Consider the following 15,723-nt stretch of genomic DNA (forward strand, 5'->3'; position numbering starts at 1 on the left):
CTTTCTTTCTTTCTTTCTTTCTTTCTTTCTTTCTTTCTTTCTTTCTTAAGATTTATTATTATTTATACAGTATTCTGCCTGCATGTGGGCCTACATGCCAGAAGAGGGCACCGGATCTCACTATAGATGGTTGTGAGCCACCATGTGGTGGCTGGGAATTGAACTCAGGACCTTTGGAAGAATAGCCAGTGCTCTTAACCTCTGAACCACCTCTCCAGCCCCCTGCATCTCTATTTCTAACAATGACAATCTTATGATGCAGAAGGAAACAAGACATCCATCAGCTACTTAACATCAGACTCTGGCCTGAAAGTGACAAGGGCTAACATTGCCTGGTGGGCAAGGAAGGCTTTTTGGAGGGAGGTGGCCTTGATGAGAACCTTGGATAGCAGGGATAATTAGGGGAGAGGATCTGAGGGGACAAGGCCTTGTCTTTACCACAAGGTAAAGACAGGCCTACGTAGTGACTGGAAGAGCAAGAGGAAGTTTTGCTATTTCCCACTTCTGAGCTCTGGGACCCTCTGTGCTTCAGCCCACCATTTGCCTCAGAGGCAGGAAACCCTAAATTAAGACCCAGAGCACCATGATGTCAGGGCCTGAGGAGGTCTTGTTCATCATGGAGTTACCGGGCCTGGCTTGGTGCCCAACATGTGACTTCCCAGCTTTGGTTCCTTCCCACAACTTTCTCCAGCTACTCCAGCAATTTCCCAAATGGGCCACGACGCTGTAACATTAGAATTCCCCGGTGGTTCCCTAGCTCACCCAGCACAAGTCCTAAGCAAGATCGCAAGAGCTCGTGTGATCCCTGCCTGGCTCTCACACCACACTTGGCCCTCTGTGCTCTCTTCCCACTTTAAAAACATGCAAAGCCCCTTTCAGACTTAGGTACATGTATGCATCCTGATTTCTTCATAGCTCTAGCCACCATGTGAAGACATCATGCCTACCTGATTGCCTGTTGCCTGTCTCCTTCCCAGAGGCTAAGTTCTGGGCCTGATCAGTTCCTGGCTGGATCTCTATCGTGCGGAGCAGTGTATGTGGTCCATGCCGTGCTGTACTGGCACGCATGCAGTGGGTCTTCAGTGAATGTTTGTTGAAGAGAAGCGTGAACGACAATGTCGCCGTTCACAATGGCCCCTGGGCCAGGTGAGGAGCAAGCGCTGTGCCTGAGGAGGCCCACAGCCTTCTAAAAGGAGAAACCAAGGAGAGACGGCTCTGCAGGGTAAATGCAGCTCTACTGCAGGGAAACACATGGCATTCCCCATATTGTCGGAGCACCCCAGGAGGTTCTTAGCTTAGATGGGGTCTGTCTGGCGTGTGAAGATTGCTGACTCCCCACATGTACATACATGCGAATTCATCAGCGGTGAATTCAGCAGTGTGGACGGGCTGCAGCGTGGCTCTTGCCTCCTGGGGGCTCTCAGCACCTTTCATACCTAGAACAGGAATTCCATCTTTGTTCATAGCTTGAGGGTGGACGGGAGACTTTCTGCACTCATTTGTCCCATCCTCCTGCCCCAGGAAGTCTCCCTTCTCATCAAGAGCAGATATCATTATCAGCTGTTAGTCAATATTGTCAGTTTCCTTAGATATCAAATTTGTTTGCTGTTTCTGTTTTCTTTTTTTAACAACTCTTCATAATTTGCTGGATTAAATAATTTCTTTCTCCTTGCCTCTCTCTATCCTAAATAAAGGTGGAAATAGCTAATTGTGGTGCTTTGAATGAGAAATGTTCCCCATAGGCTCAGAAATTTGAACACTTTGGTGTCACTGTTTGGAAAGGCCCAGGAAGTGTGGCCTTGCTGGAGGAAGTATGTCACTGGGGGCAGGGTTTGGGAGTCTATAGCCTCGCCCTACTTCTGGTTTGCTCCCTCTGCTTTGTGCTTGCATCTGAAGATGTGGGCTCTTAGCTTCCTGCTCTTGCAGCCATGCCTGCTACTTGATACTATGCTTCTCCACCGTCATGGACTCTTAACAGTCTGGAACCGTAAGCTCAAATAAACCCTTCCTTCTGCAAGCTGCTTCTGAGCATGGCGTTTTTTCACAGAAATAGAAACGTATCTAACACAATAACAGTGTTTCTATATGCAGTTGAGGCTCAATAAAATGATGCTTTTTCAAAAAGATTTATTTATTTATACATATGAACACAGGTATGCCTGCATGACAGAAGAGCATCAGATCCCATTATAGATGGTTGTGAGCCACCATGTAGTTGCTAGGAATTGAACTCAGGACTTCTGGAAGAGCAGCCAGTGCTCTTAACCACTGAGCCCTCACTCCAGCTCCCAAAATGATTCTTTCGTTATTTTGTAAATTACGTGAAGCTTTAATTGAATGCTTACTATGTGCAGACACCAAAATCTGCACATTTGAAGAAGGAATTCATGGACCCCCTGAAAACTCCGTGAGGCGGGGTCTATTGTTAGGCTCATGTTATAGATTGTAGAGTTTATTAATGTAGCGGTAGAGAAAGGGAGTTGAACCAGAGTCTGACCTGTGGCCACTATCTTACATTGTGCTTTAAGCAGTGGGAATGTTGGGTTGACTACACTGGCCCAGGATTTGGGAGAAGACAAACGGAAGAGGGGAAGCCAAACCTACCTGCCTGGTCTTCAGGCAAGCTTATCACTGTGGGCAAGAAGTGACACTTTAAAGCCAGGCCCTTCACCTGGCCTCCTGATGTGGTCCTGACTTTTCTAACCATTTGGATACAGCCAGGGCAGGAGTTTGGAGACTCACTTTCATCTCCCATTCTGTGCATCTCAGAACTGGCAGGTGTCAAAGGGAGGGTGCTTTCCTAAGGATGAACTGTTTCCAAACGCTTCCAGCCTGCCCAGGTCTCCCTTGCAGAGTCCCCATGCCGACAACAATCCAACGAGAGAAGCAGGAGCTAGCTCCTCTGTAGAGACGTCTGACTTTAGGAGCCAGCTGATGTGAAGCAGGCAGACAGTGATTCTCCCACAGCTCACAGTCAGCAGAGGCAGGGGAGAGGAATCTGACACCATTCATGGAGCAGTTTTTGAGTGCCTGGCAAACAGAGCACTTGAGGTTAAGGCTTTTTTTTGCATGAGATCTCACCATTTGAAGGGCAATGTCACTATCATTGTGCAACCTCTGTGAAAATGTTAACCAAGGGCTCCAAAGCTTCTGTGAATGTGGATGGGGAAAGGGCACCTTCATTTTCTATAACCTCAAAATGAAAAGTAAGAGGCCTTCTGAGAATGCAGGCAGCAGCCACAATAAAGTGAGCGACACGCTCAAGTATTTTTATCTCATTCGGTACAGTTGTGACGTAGTCATGGCCATCACTTCTGATATTCTGACTTTCTAGACTTGCTGCAAAAATTAGGATTATTTATTTTATTTTATGTGTATGAGTTTTTGCCTTTATGTATGTGTATGTACCGTATCCATCCTGGTACCCTGAGTGTTCAGAAGGTTGGATCCTTTGAACTGAAGTTATGGATGGTTGTGAACCACCACGTGGGTGCTGGGAATTAAACCCTTACCCTCTCTGGAAGAGCAGTCAGTGCTCTTAACTGCTATGCCACACCTGTAGCTCTAAGTCTGCATAAATTGGATATACTAGTTCATCCCTGTAGTCCCAGTATTTAGGAGGCAGAGGCAAGAGGACCTTGAATTCAAAGCCATCTTGGCTGCATAATGAGTTCAAGGTCATTCATTCTATGCTACACAATAAGGTTAGCCTGGGTTATATAATGAGTTCTAGGCTAGCCTAGGATACACCAAACAAAGAAGCATAAAAAGAAGTTCATACATGACTATACCACAATTTAAAGACAGTTTTTTTTAAACTGATTTAACATAATTAATTTGTTTTTGTTGTTTTTTTTCAAGACAGGATTTCTCTGTGTAGTCATGACTGTCCTGGAACTCACTTTATAGACCAGGTTGGCCTCGAACTCTCAGAGATCTGTGGGCCTCTGCTTCCTAAGTGCTGGGATTAAAAGTGTGCCCCACCACAACCAGACAACGAATTTTTTTTTTTAACATCATGAACAGTTTATGAATTCAAACATATTATTCTGATAAGATTTCAAAGTGCAAAGGCACAAACATTGGTCACGGACCCTGGAAGAATCAACATGTATTTAGAGGTCCTTTCTTCCTTCAGTCAGCTGTTTCCTCATCTTCCCTCTGTGCAGAGATGCTACAGGCAGACATCAGGGAGAAAGAGAGGCAGCCTGGGAGCTCTGTCTGGAACTGCTTGTTGGGTTAGCTGGGCCGTTCACACTTCAGGTGCCCTGATTTAGTCTGGCAGGGAACTGAGCCTGGTGAGGCGGCATCACAACATCAGCTGGGCCCTGGGTGCTTCCCTGAATGCTGGGATGAGAACAGATGTTCAGTGTGAGTCATTTGCTAACTCAGAACAGTGCTGTAAAGGACCCCATGAGGCTCATCCCCCAGTCACTGTTCACTTCTTTAGCTTCCTTAGGGCAGCCTCCAATGAGGTAACAGAGAGTAGAGAAGGGAGGCTTTTCAGTTCCCCAGGGGTGAATCCCAGCCAGATTCTGGGGACCCCTCATCCCTGTGTCTTCCAGATAGGATGGTGTTTTTGGAGTCTTTAGTGATCATCTGATGTGTGCCCAATCAGACGCCTTAGTTTATGGCGACTCTGGAGGTTTGAGGACAATGTCTATCCTGGATGACCTGAGCATTTAATGAGGATGAGGAGATATAGCTATCTTAACAGGCACAGTCCAATTCTAGTGCTTAGGTGCATGCCAAGACAGGTGTGGTGTAGAGAGGGGGTGCCGGCTGGAAGGATCAAAAGTAGAGAGTGCTGGGTGCAGGAGGGTAGGTGTGTGTGTGGGTGATCTTTTAGGAGGAGGTGTGAGCCTGGGTTAGGGGGCATCGATGGTTTTCATTAGTGGTAGTGCTGGGGGAGGGGGTGCTGTGTTGAGATTAATGAGAACTGAAGCAAAAGACACTGTATTCGAGTTAGGTTTAACGGTCAACTGGACACCACCCAGAGAAAAGCCTTGGGAGAGGATTGCCTAGATTAGATTGGTCTTTGCGCTTGTTGGTGGAAGGCTGTCTTGATTGTTGATACAGGAAGGCCCAGCCCATTGCTGGTGCTGCCATCTCTAGGCAGATGGTACTGGGTTGTATAAGAAAGCAAGGGAGGCCTGAGCTGGGGTGAGCAAGCCAGCAACCACTGTTCCTGGTTTTCTGCTTCGAATTCTTGCCTTGAGTTCCTGCATTGATTTCCTTCAGTTAGGGACTGAAGCCTGTAAAATGAAACAAACCTTTTCCTTCCTTAGGTTGCTTTTTATCACAGCAACAGAATGGCAACTAAGACACAGTGACTGGAGCAGAACAGGTGCAGATTATGAAGGACTGGCTGTGCATTTAATGTTTTGGGAGCAGAATAACCGATTAGAGTTGATTTTAGTTGCATCGTGGGCTTATAGAAGAGTGGTAACCTCCACTTTCCCCACCTCCTCCTTTCTACTGCCATCCCTTTCCTACCTATCTGTTCATCCACTCACCCTGCATTCTCTCATCTTCTTTCGACCTGCTCTATCCCTCTCTATGTAGGGACCCTGTTCTCTGCTGTCTTCTTACATAGAGCCTGTATGTGATGGGCTCTTGGGGGGGGGGGGTGCTTTTTTTTTTTTTTGGAATGTTCCTTCAGTATCCCAATAGGGCCCTGGAGAATCCTTTCCCCTCTCTAATTTAGTCAAGAGTCTGGCCTTTTAAGAAAGGAGTCCTGGGTGTTAGTCCAAAGTCAAGGTGTGTGGCCTTGAGTACTGACATTCTCTCTCTGTTTCCTTGGCAGGGGAAGGACAGGCTTGGGCCAGGACAGCACAGAGCTTCAGATCCTGCCAGGCTGTGACTATAATCTTCCCACTGTAGGGCAATTGAAACCATGCTAAAAGACATCTTGGCTTCCATCAAAAGGGAGTTCCCCAGGCCCAGAGATTTAGGTATGTTTCTAGGCAACGGTCTCCTTTGAGAAGCAGCTGAACCCTTATCCAACTCAGGGATCAGTTCTCTTCTGGAGAGAATATATCATGAACACATTCCACACCCATCAACAGGGGACTCAGGAGTGCCCAGAAAGGGACTTAATTGCTCTGAGACTGAGTTCCTTTTCCTGATTAAGCCACTTAATAAATGACCACATCAAGTAGCCTGAAGCAAGGCATTTCCTAGGAGGATCTAAATCACTTTTAATTTTCAGAGCTGTGTGTTTTCCTTTGGCAGCCTGGAGCTGTGGTGCCCAGCCTGCCATCTGAGAAACATTTCTTCAAGGTATCAAAAGGACGTGTCATGCATTTGGAATGAGGACCAAATTAAGAGGCCATACAACACATAGCTACATAAGTAGTCAGACATTCTGGGCTGTTTCCAGTATAAACTACTCATTTGGCAGTCTTTTCTGGAGCAGAGACAGATAGGCAGAGGGACACTTGCATCCCCTCAAAGGCACACGCGTGTACCAGTGCGCGCGCGCACACACACACACACACACACACACACACACACACACACACACACACGTGTGTGCATATGCACATTTGTACTTTCGGGCAGGAAGGGAAGTAGAGGAGCTCTTGAATTGGGCACACACACCGAGGGACCTGAATTCTGTTGCTGCAGGGAGGGTAACAATTGGTCATTGATTTTCTAATTTTCATGCTTGGTTCTGAGTGGCCTTGAGTCTCTCTGTCTCTGTCACTTTGTCTCTCTCTCTCTGTCCATCCCTTCTCAACTTGGGTTCTGCGATGAATTCATGAATATGTATTACTTAACTCAGAGGAGAATGGACACTTGAAATGATTTCCTGCCTTGCTCCTGAGCCCACACAAGGTTTTGTGCCTAGGTCCCTACACATAGGAGACAAGTTCCCTGCCACTGACTGTACTCCAAGCCTTCTTTCTTTCTTCCTTCTCTTCTTTCCCTCCTTCCCCCTCCCTCCTTTTCCCCTTTTTACTTTTCTCCCTTCCTCCTACCCTCCTTTCCTCCCTCCCTCTCTTTTCTTTCTTTCTTTCTTTCTTTCTTTCTTTCTTTCTTTCTTTCTTTCTTTCTTTCTTTCTTTCTTTGTTTCTTTCTTTCTTTCTTTTTTTTCTTTCTTTCTTTCTTTCTTTCTTTCTTTCTTTCTTTCTTTCTTTCCTTCCTTCTCTCTCTCTCTCTCTCTCTCTCTCTCTCTCTCTTTCCTTCTTATTTTCTTTCTTTGTGAGACCCATGTTAGCCATAAAAGTCACTATTGCAGCCTGGAGAGGTCTTTTAATCACTGTTAGTTTTCTATTGCTAAAACAAAATAGCTGATGCAACTGGTTTCTTACAAGAGAAAAGGTTTGATTTTGCTTACCACTTCACAGTTCACAGTCAGGTGGACCTATGGCTTTGGGGGAGGGTGGAGGGTGCTGGAGAAAGGTGCTGGATGGTGACAATTGGAATAGTGGCAGAACTGAACTGCTCACTGAACATGGTAGGGAACAAAAGAGGAAGAAAAAGGGGCAGAGTCCCATAATCCTGCTTAAAGGCATGCCTCCATGATGATCTATGAAGCCCGTCCTTAAAGGTTCCATCCTGTCCTGGCACCAAGCCTTTGAAGGATCTTCAACATCTAAACTGCAGCAAGCACACACACCGGCTCTGAGGTCTAGAGGACCACCTTTGTACCACAGAGCCACAATCCTCAGTATCTGGCTTTTCATGCCCTGGCAGCTCTCACTGCACTGCAGCCCAACCCCAGCACAAGAACTCTGTGGTAGCTGGTCTCCACACTCCCTGAAGTTCCCTGGGTCTGAATCCAGCCTGGTGCTTCCAGTCTGTAGAGTACAGCAGAGGTAAGTAAAGTTGGCGCCTTTTTTTTTTCTTCTTTAGAAATTCTATATTTTTGAGCTGGACAGATGGCTCAGCAGTTACGAGCATGTTCTGCCCTTACAGAGGACTGGGATTCAGCTCAGCTCCCACATCACTCAGGTGGCTCGCAGCTGCCTGTGATTCCAGCTCCAGGAGGATTGGACGCCTCCGGCCCTGGGACACCCACATGCCTGTGTACATATTCACATGCAGACATACAACCTAAAAAATTAACCTTGCTGGGCGGTGCTTCCGCGCACCTTTAATCCCAGCACTTGGGAGGCAGAGGCAGGTGGATAGCTGAGTCTACAGAGAGAGTTCCAGGACAGCCAGGGCTACACAGAGAAACCCTGTATAAAAAACAAAACAAAACAAAAACCTCACCAAAAAATCCCAAAACCGTAAGAAAAGAAAATTTTATGTTGTATGCAATACACCTTGATCCCATCACCTCTTCCCCCCAGGGTACCATCACATCTTCCTCTAAACTTCATGTTCTTCTTAGGTATATGTGTATGTATGTATGTATGTATGCATGCATATTTTTAACATGCTGTGTCCAACATGTGCAAGGACATACTCTTCCTGAGTGACTTCTGAGATCAAGCCACAGAAATAACCCTGTAGCTTCTGCCATGACTCCAGACATACACCACACTTAGGGGTAAGCACCAACCAGATAGAAATCCACTAAGCTGAGACTCCCACATTATGAAGAAGCCCTGATTGGTCTCATAACTGTGGGTACACAGAGGCTACTACCTAGATTACTTATGGTCCCTGCCAAGGTGTGCGAAAGGACCTTTTGGGGTACTCTGTATAGCCAAGGATTCATGTGGCTCCAGAGACCCAAAGCGAGTACTACCTAGTCCACTGGCCCAGTCCACCCACAGACCCATGAAGAACGGAAGTAATCCATTATGGCAGCTGCTTGGTTTTGAGAGTGGTTTGCTGCCCTGCTATAGATACTGGGGTGGGCATAGCCATAACTACGGTGTCTCCAGCTCCTCTCTGTCTCTCCTCTAGGGTCCCATTTCATCCCTACATTTTGATATCCATTCCCCCTCTCCCTTACCCTGAAGTTGTCATAGCTTAGATAAGCCACAAGACAGGTAATTGAGAGCAGACTGCCCAGACTACTGCTCTCTCCCCAGAGAGAAAACAAATGCTGTGGCCAGCTGAGCTGTCCCAGCTGCTCTCAGCATGAACCAAAGCTGGGGATGCTGGAGGTGCTGGGGGATGGCTTCTGCTGCCATTAAAAGCCCATTTCCAAAGGCTGCTGGGAGCTTTTGACCATATTGTCGCTCCCATTTCAGCTTTGTATCTAGCTTTAGGATTGGTTTTTCCATCTATTAAAAAGTGTTACCCCTTTCCCCAGTAAACTCTTAGTGGGTAGGAGACCCCCAGAGCTGGCTCTTTTGAGGCAAAAGAGCTCTGGGGACAGACTTGGCTCCGAAGCAGGGAAGAGAGCAGCTTTGGAAACAAAGCCATTCATTCTGTGACCTTGGGGCTTTGTTCAGATGTTTGACTGACCTCCTCCTGGGCTGATGGGACCACCTGGGCTTAAAGGACAAGAAGGGGGGGGGGAGTAAATGGATTTTTTTAAAAACCAAACTCCCACATTGGATTTTTGTTTTTGTTTGTTTTTCAGTTACAGGGTCCCACACAGTAGCTCAGGTTGGCCAGGAACATACACGTGATGTAGCCCAGGTTAGCGTTGAACTGATGGCAAACCTCCTTCATCAGTCTCCCAAATGCTGGGATTACAGGTGTGAGCCACAGTTCCTGTCTAAAATGGTTCTGAATTGTAATTATTGAGTTGCATTTTGTGCATGTGTTAGGAATCGTACCGAGGGCTTCACACATGCCAGACAAGATACTGAGCTTTACCCCAAGCCTTCAACTGCATCACCTATTTCTTTTTAAAGATGTTGCTTATGACATTCGTGTGTGCGTCTGTCAGTGTATGCACATACATATGTGTGGGTAAACACTCTGTGTGCACCCTCGGAGGCCAGAAGGCTCCAGGCATCTCCTCTATCACCCTCAACCTTTTCCTTTGAGTCAGGGTCTCTGTCTGAACCTGAAGGCTTGTGCTCATTTTAGTTTGGTTTATTTTAGTTTAGTTTGTATGTCTGTTGGTTTGGAAGTGAGCAAGCCCAGGTTATCCTCCTGTCTCTGCCCATCACTGAAGTTGGGGTTACAGGTATGTGCTGGATGAGAAGCGTGTTACATGGGTGCAGGAATCCAAAGTCCGGTCTTTGTGGTTGTGCCACAGATGTTTTAGCCAGCTTCTGGATCACATTTAAGGAGGATAGAAAACATGCAAATATGTAAAGGCAGAATCTAGGGAGATACCACTCAAAGAGCAAGAAGTCTAAGGTGATTTTCCAGAAAACGAGTCCCTGACAAAGCCCTTTTCTCTGAGACCACCAGGGCCCCGTGCTGAGCTGCATACCTTTGTTAGGTATTTGGTAGAAACCGCAGGTTTGCCTCAGGCTGAGCTCTGGAATGCAGGGGTCCCCATCCTTCTAATGGGGAATATCCATCACAGTCTCTTGGAGATGGCTCTGGTTCTGTCGACAGGGAAACTGAGGCCCAGAGAGGCCGGCTGTAGAGCTCTTGAGCCCTCATGCTCACCCCTTTGTCATCTACAGTAGACTGTTCAGCTTAGCAAGTGGAAACACAGGGCATTCAGTCCAAGTTGAAATTCAGAGAAGAGAAGTAAAAAAAAAAAAAAAAAATACTGGATAGTAAAGGTGGAACCACTCATTATTTAGAGCATAGTTATGGTTTAAATTTTGTTAATTCATTTACTTAAAGCTCAGATTGTCTGGATATCCTCTACACCCTTCCTCTCATATCTCGGATGGCTAACCTATGAGGCTCTGGATAATTCTTTATTTCACTGAAAGGGAAACATGTTTGAAATTTGCTTATTTCAATTAATCCTGCTTGTTTTATTTTCTCAAAAAGCCCTGAGAAGAAAAGTGATTTTTCCAGGCTCACCTAGGAAACCAGTGCAAGTACTGGGAGGTGACCTATATAGTCTTTGCTCGAGTGCCATATTCTCAAGAGGCCAACTGTGGTCTTAGCGTTTGAAATATTGCACCTCACCAGTTCTTCCTTCCACTCCACCCCGACTCTTCTAGAATCCAGTCTCTGTAATAGGATAGACCTTGCTCTGCTCACTTCCAGAGCCTTACTGCTTAGAGCTAAGGAGATGAACCAGGCTCACAGTGGAGAACTTCCTAGAGTCCCTGGCATTCCCTGCCAAACCCTCAACAGCCTACTGACCCTCAGGTCTGGGGCATCTGCACCATTTGAGGTTGGGGAAATTTCACGAAGACACAACGAAGAGGTGGTGCTGGAGAGAGCTGTCCTTGGTGATCTCTTGTCCTACTGAGTGTCAGCAGCTGCTGTGAGAAATAGCAGGGGGAGAGGACACAGTCCTGGGGGTAGGGATGGGGGGAGATTGTGTGACCAGAGTGTGAAGGGGGCACTTTCTCTGTAATGAGAGAACTGAGCTGACCACAGTTACTGATGGCACTTGCTTCTGCTGAGGACGCAGAGGCAGAAATGTTTTGGAAAAAGGTTTAAACCAAAGGTCCTGCCTCCCCTCTGCTGGTCACTCCTCAACAAATAGTGGTGAGATGATAAATTCCTTCTCTGACCTTATGCTGAGATAGACCTCATTCTCCTCCATGTCCTCTTTAGCTTTCTGGGCTGGACCCTGTCAACAGGCAGCACATAAACCCAATTCCTGCCTTGCTACTTTCCTCACAGGACCTCTCTGGGCACCGGATTTCACAGAGAGCTCCTCAAGCACAGGGAACCAAACAGGTGGACAAGGAAAGGAGCTGAAGACACATCTCAGAACCCTGCTCATTAAGACATGTGTCTCCTTTTCCTAAAAAGAGTCTCGAACACCCCCCAATATGCCCATGACTCTGTAAAGTAAAAACCTGGGGGACACTTTGCATTATGTAATTAAATAAATGCAAAATAAATACAGAAATAAAAACAAAACCACCTGTGACACAGCAATTTTAAAAATCTTTCAACCAGCCCTTGTTTACTTAGGAAACCAGAATGAGAGAGACTGAGATAACCCAGTTCATGGTGGGTACAACTGACCTGAGGGCTCCCTTCCCCTCTCTTGCTACCCACACATATCCAGAAGTTCATGATGGGTGTCTTTCAAAAAACAGTCCTTCAGGGGTCGAATTGGTTTACTATTTGGAAGTAGTCAACAGCCTCTGAGAGCTGTGCTCTAGGGTTTATGGTGAAGGTGTTTGCATGTGGACATAAAGCCAGGCTTGTTAAAGGGGGTCAGCACTCAGTGCTGAGCAACTCCTGTTCTAGGCAGGCCTGGGCTGCATTGTAAGACACTGACTCAGAAAACAGCTGTGGTGGTTTCAATGAAAGCAGCCCCCATATGTTCATAAGGAGTGGCACTGTTAGGAGGCGTGACACACTTTGAGGTTTCAGAAGCTCAAGCCAGGCCCAGTGTTTCTCTCTCTTCCTGCTGCCTGTTGATCAAGATGGAGAACTCTTGGCTCCTTCTCCAGCACCATGTCTGCCTGCAGGCCGCCATGCTTCCATGGTGATGGTGGACTAAACCTCTGAACTGTAAGCCAGCCCCGATTAAATGTTTTCTTTTATAAGAGTTGGTGTGGTCATGGTGTCTCTTCACAGCGATAGAACCCTGACTAAGACATCAGCCAGACAACAAAACGAAGGTGGCGGAGCACGGGGGGGGGGGGGGAAGGGGAGTGTTCTTCATCTATGATACTGTTCGATGGGTGGGATCTTTGTTTTCCTTTAGCCTCCATCTCTGTATTTGGTAATAATGAAGCCTTTCCAAACTGTAGCCTTCTGGCTTGACATGAGACAGATGTTCCCTTGGCTCTGGCTGGAGGTCCCAGTTTCTTGGTTTGTCAGCTGCTTTACTAGCTTGGCTTCCAAGCATATGGATTACAAAATGTATGCAGATTTTCGCTCCTAATAGAAATGTATCAGTAGATTGCAAGTGACAATGACTTCATTATCCCATCTTTCAAAATGGAAGTTGACACTAATTGTGAAATATCACATATTCTATGCATCGCATGGGACCCTCAACTTTGCCTTGAAGAAAAGGGAAAGCAGGTCTGTGGCTACATGACTGTGTTTGTTTATTATCTTTTGAGATAGACTCTCAGGTAGTCCAGACTGTTCTTGAATCCATGATATAACCGCAGATGAACTTGAACTTCTGATCCTCTAGTCTCCAACTCTTGAGCTCTATCTAGGGTTAAAAAGGTATGCACCACCATGTCCAGTGTTAGGATCCAGCCTTATCCTAGCTCCCGGCCCTAAGCCCACCTTCCCGCTCTGATCTCAGCCTCTCTGTGTGCTCATAGACCTGGCCATATATGCTCTCTAAAGGTGGGTTAGTATAGGGCACATACATCTGACACCAGTGCTCTCAACTTTATTTGTTTCCAGATAACAAAGAGAGCTCATCTTCAGCGCTGAGAGCAGACACCTCACCTCTCAAATTGCCCCTGGAGGATTGCAGGTACTTGCTGATTCTGAGAAGGTGCAGAGCGACCGCTGCCCTTGATTCCTTGTTCTTTTCTTGGTCCTACCGCATGTGTCCATAGATGACAGGAAGAAAATAATCGCAGCACGGAGAGCACAGGTGACTTCTCACTGCTGGTTCCTGGCTTTTTTTTTTTTTTTTTAAAGAAAGAATATCATACAATCCAGGTTTCTCTCAGACGTGCCACATAGTGATGGCTGTGAACTCCATATTCTTCTGTCTGCTGGGACTGCAAGCATGAGCCACTTAGCTCCATCTCCACCTTGTATATGTATAGTGTGTGTGTGTGTGTGTGTGTGCGTGTGTGTGTGTGTACGGTCATATGTGTGAGTACAGGTAGGCTTGTGCCATAGCACATGTGTAGAAGTCAGAGGACAATCTTTTATGTCAGTCCTTGCCTTCCCCCTCGTCTGACAAAGGATCCCTTGCTTTTCACTTCCAGCATATGCCAGGCTAGCTGGGCCCTGAGCTTCTGGACATTCTTCTGTCCTTGCCTCCTCTATTACCATAGCAGTGCTGGAATTATTAAGCACTGCCGCATCTGGTGTTACGAGGGTTCTGGGGCACTCACTCAGACCCTCACATCTGTGTGCTAGGCTTCTGACTCATTCTGGCTGCCTTCTAAAAAAACCAGTTCAATATTGGACTGAGACACTTCAAAACCACGTTAGAGTCTTTGACACCCTTGCCACCGAGCAATATACCTACTTTCACGTGTGAATGTGAGCCGAGCTTAGTGGCTATCAAAGGCGTCTGAAAGGGATATGGCATGATCTCAGACACAAGATTAGAAGAGGTTGCCCAGCGGTGGCCTGATTCTTCTGTGCAAAGCACTCACCTGTGGAGCCTTGAGTCACCAGAATAAGTTTGATGAGCCCAGACTGTCCTGCCATGAGGAACCCAGATCTACCTACACATAGATGTGCTGGCTAATGGTCCCAGAAGTCTCAGCTGGCACCAATACCAGCCACTAGATGACTCTGTCCTCCAGTGAGGGCCTCAGGCATCAGGCAGCAATGTTAGAGTGTAACAGTGCTGTTGGGAGGAAGACAAGAAATAATGCACAAAGAAGCCCTTTGACAAGGCTATATAAAGGTAGTTATTATTTTTGAGGGTCTTTTTTTTTTTCACCATCATGTTCATTCATATACTCATGTATGCAAGGAAAACATAAAAACACAGAGAAAAAAAAATCTCCATTTTTTTTTTTCTGGCAGGACAGAAAGCCAGGAAGTGGAGAGCATTTCTGAACTATCATAAGAGGAATAGTATAGAATACAGCTCAAACACAATTGAGATTAATGGCTGAAGGTGTTTATTAGAGGAAAAAAATATAGAGGACAAAATATAGAGGACAAAAAGGCTTCTCCGGGGCAGGGGTGTTGGATATCTCCCACTGAAGGAGATATTTAGGGTATCAGTGAGGGTGTGGGGGGAGGGGAGATGATGAGAATGGACTGGGGCCCAGGAAACCTATCTATGGACCAGCTCACACAGATCCAGCTCATGAGCCCAGGCATCGACTAGGAGTCGGGTAAGAATTCCAGGTGATTTCTGTCTCTCTATAAGGAGGAAGGTTCCACGGCCTCCAGGCGGGAGGGGGTGATTCTCACAGTACTGCCAGTCTTCTCCAAGTCAGGGGAACTATTTCTACCAGGCCCATGGTGCCCTAGTCCCCAGGAAACTTCTGACCTGGTTTCCTTCTTGGCATGCTGCCCCTGAGCCTGCCCCTGCTGGTCAAGACCGAGTGGTCTAGGCTGAACCCAAGCCCGGCGTGGGCTAATGACCTCAGGTTATTCTCCAGGCAATGGTATTCTTCCGAGGAGTTCTATGTTTCTGAGACACTGAAGATGAGAGTTGGCAATAAGTATCTTAGCCAGTTAGGTGTTCCATAGATCTTCCCGCCAGGCACATGCCCCACAGGCTCTGATGTCTTCCTGCCTTAGTGCAACCTACCTCTGGGTTCTGCTGCCTCCAGAACTCCAGAACTTTTCCAGTATACAGGAACCCGTCTCCATAGCCTGGGAGTTACTAACTTGCTTCTTTAGCTTGCTGCTGTCTGTTCTGTAACAGCAGCACAGGAAGGAGCAGCCGCTGGAAAGGGCGGCTCAAGTATACAAAAAAGCCAAGCTTGCACTTGAACCCACTGTTACATTCACATACTCTGTGACTTTGGACAGGTCATTTTCTCTGGGTCTTAATTTCCCTGTCAAAATAAGAAAAATAAGACCAAATGTATAGAGTGATTGTCTTGATTTTGTGAGATAATTTATACTTGGCAAAGTTTGCACTTTGAG

The sequence above is a fragment of the Psammomys obesus genome, unplaced genomic scaffold (genome assembly GCF_907164565.1).
Source record: "Psammomys obesus unplaced genomic scaffold, mPsaObe1.curated_primary_1811, whole genome shotgun sequence".
Lineage (NCBI taxonomy): Eukaryota > Metazoa > Chordata > Mammalia > Rodentia > Muridae > Psammomys > Psammomys obesus.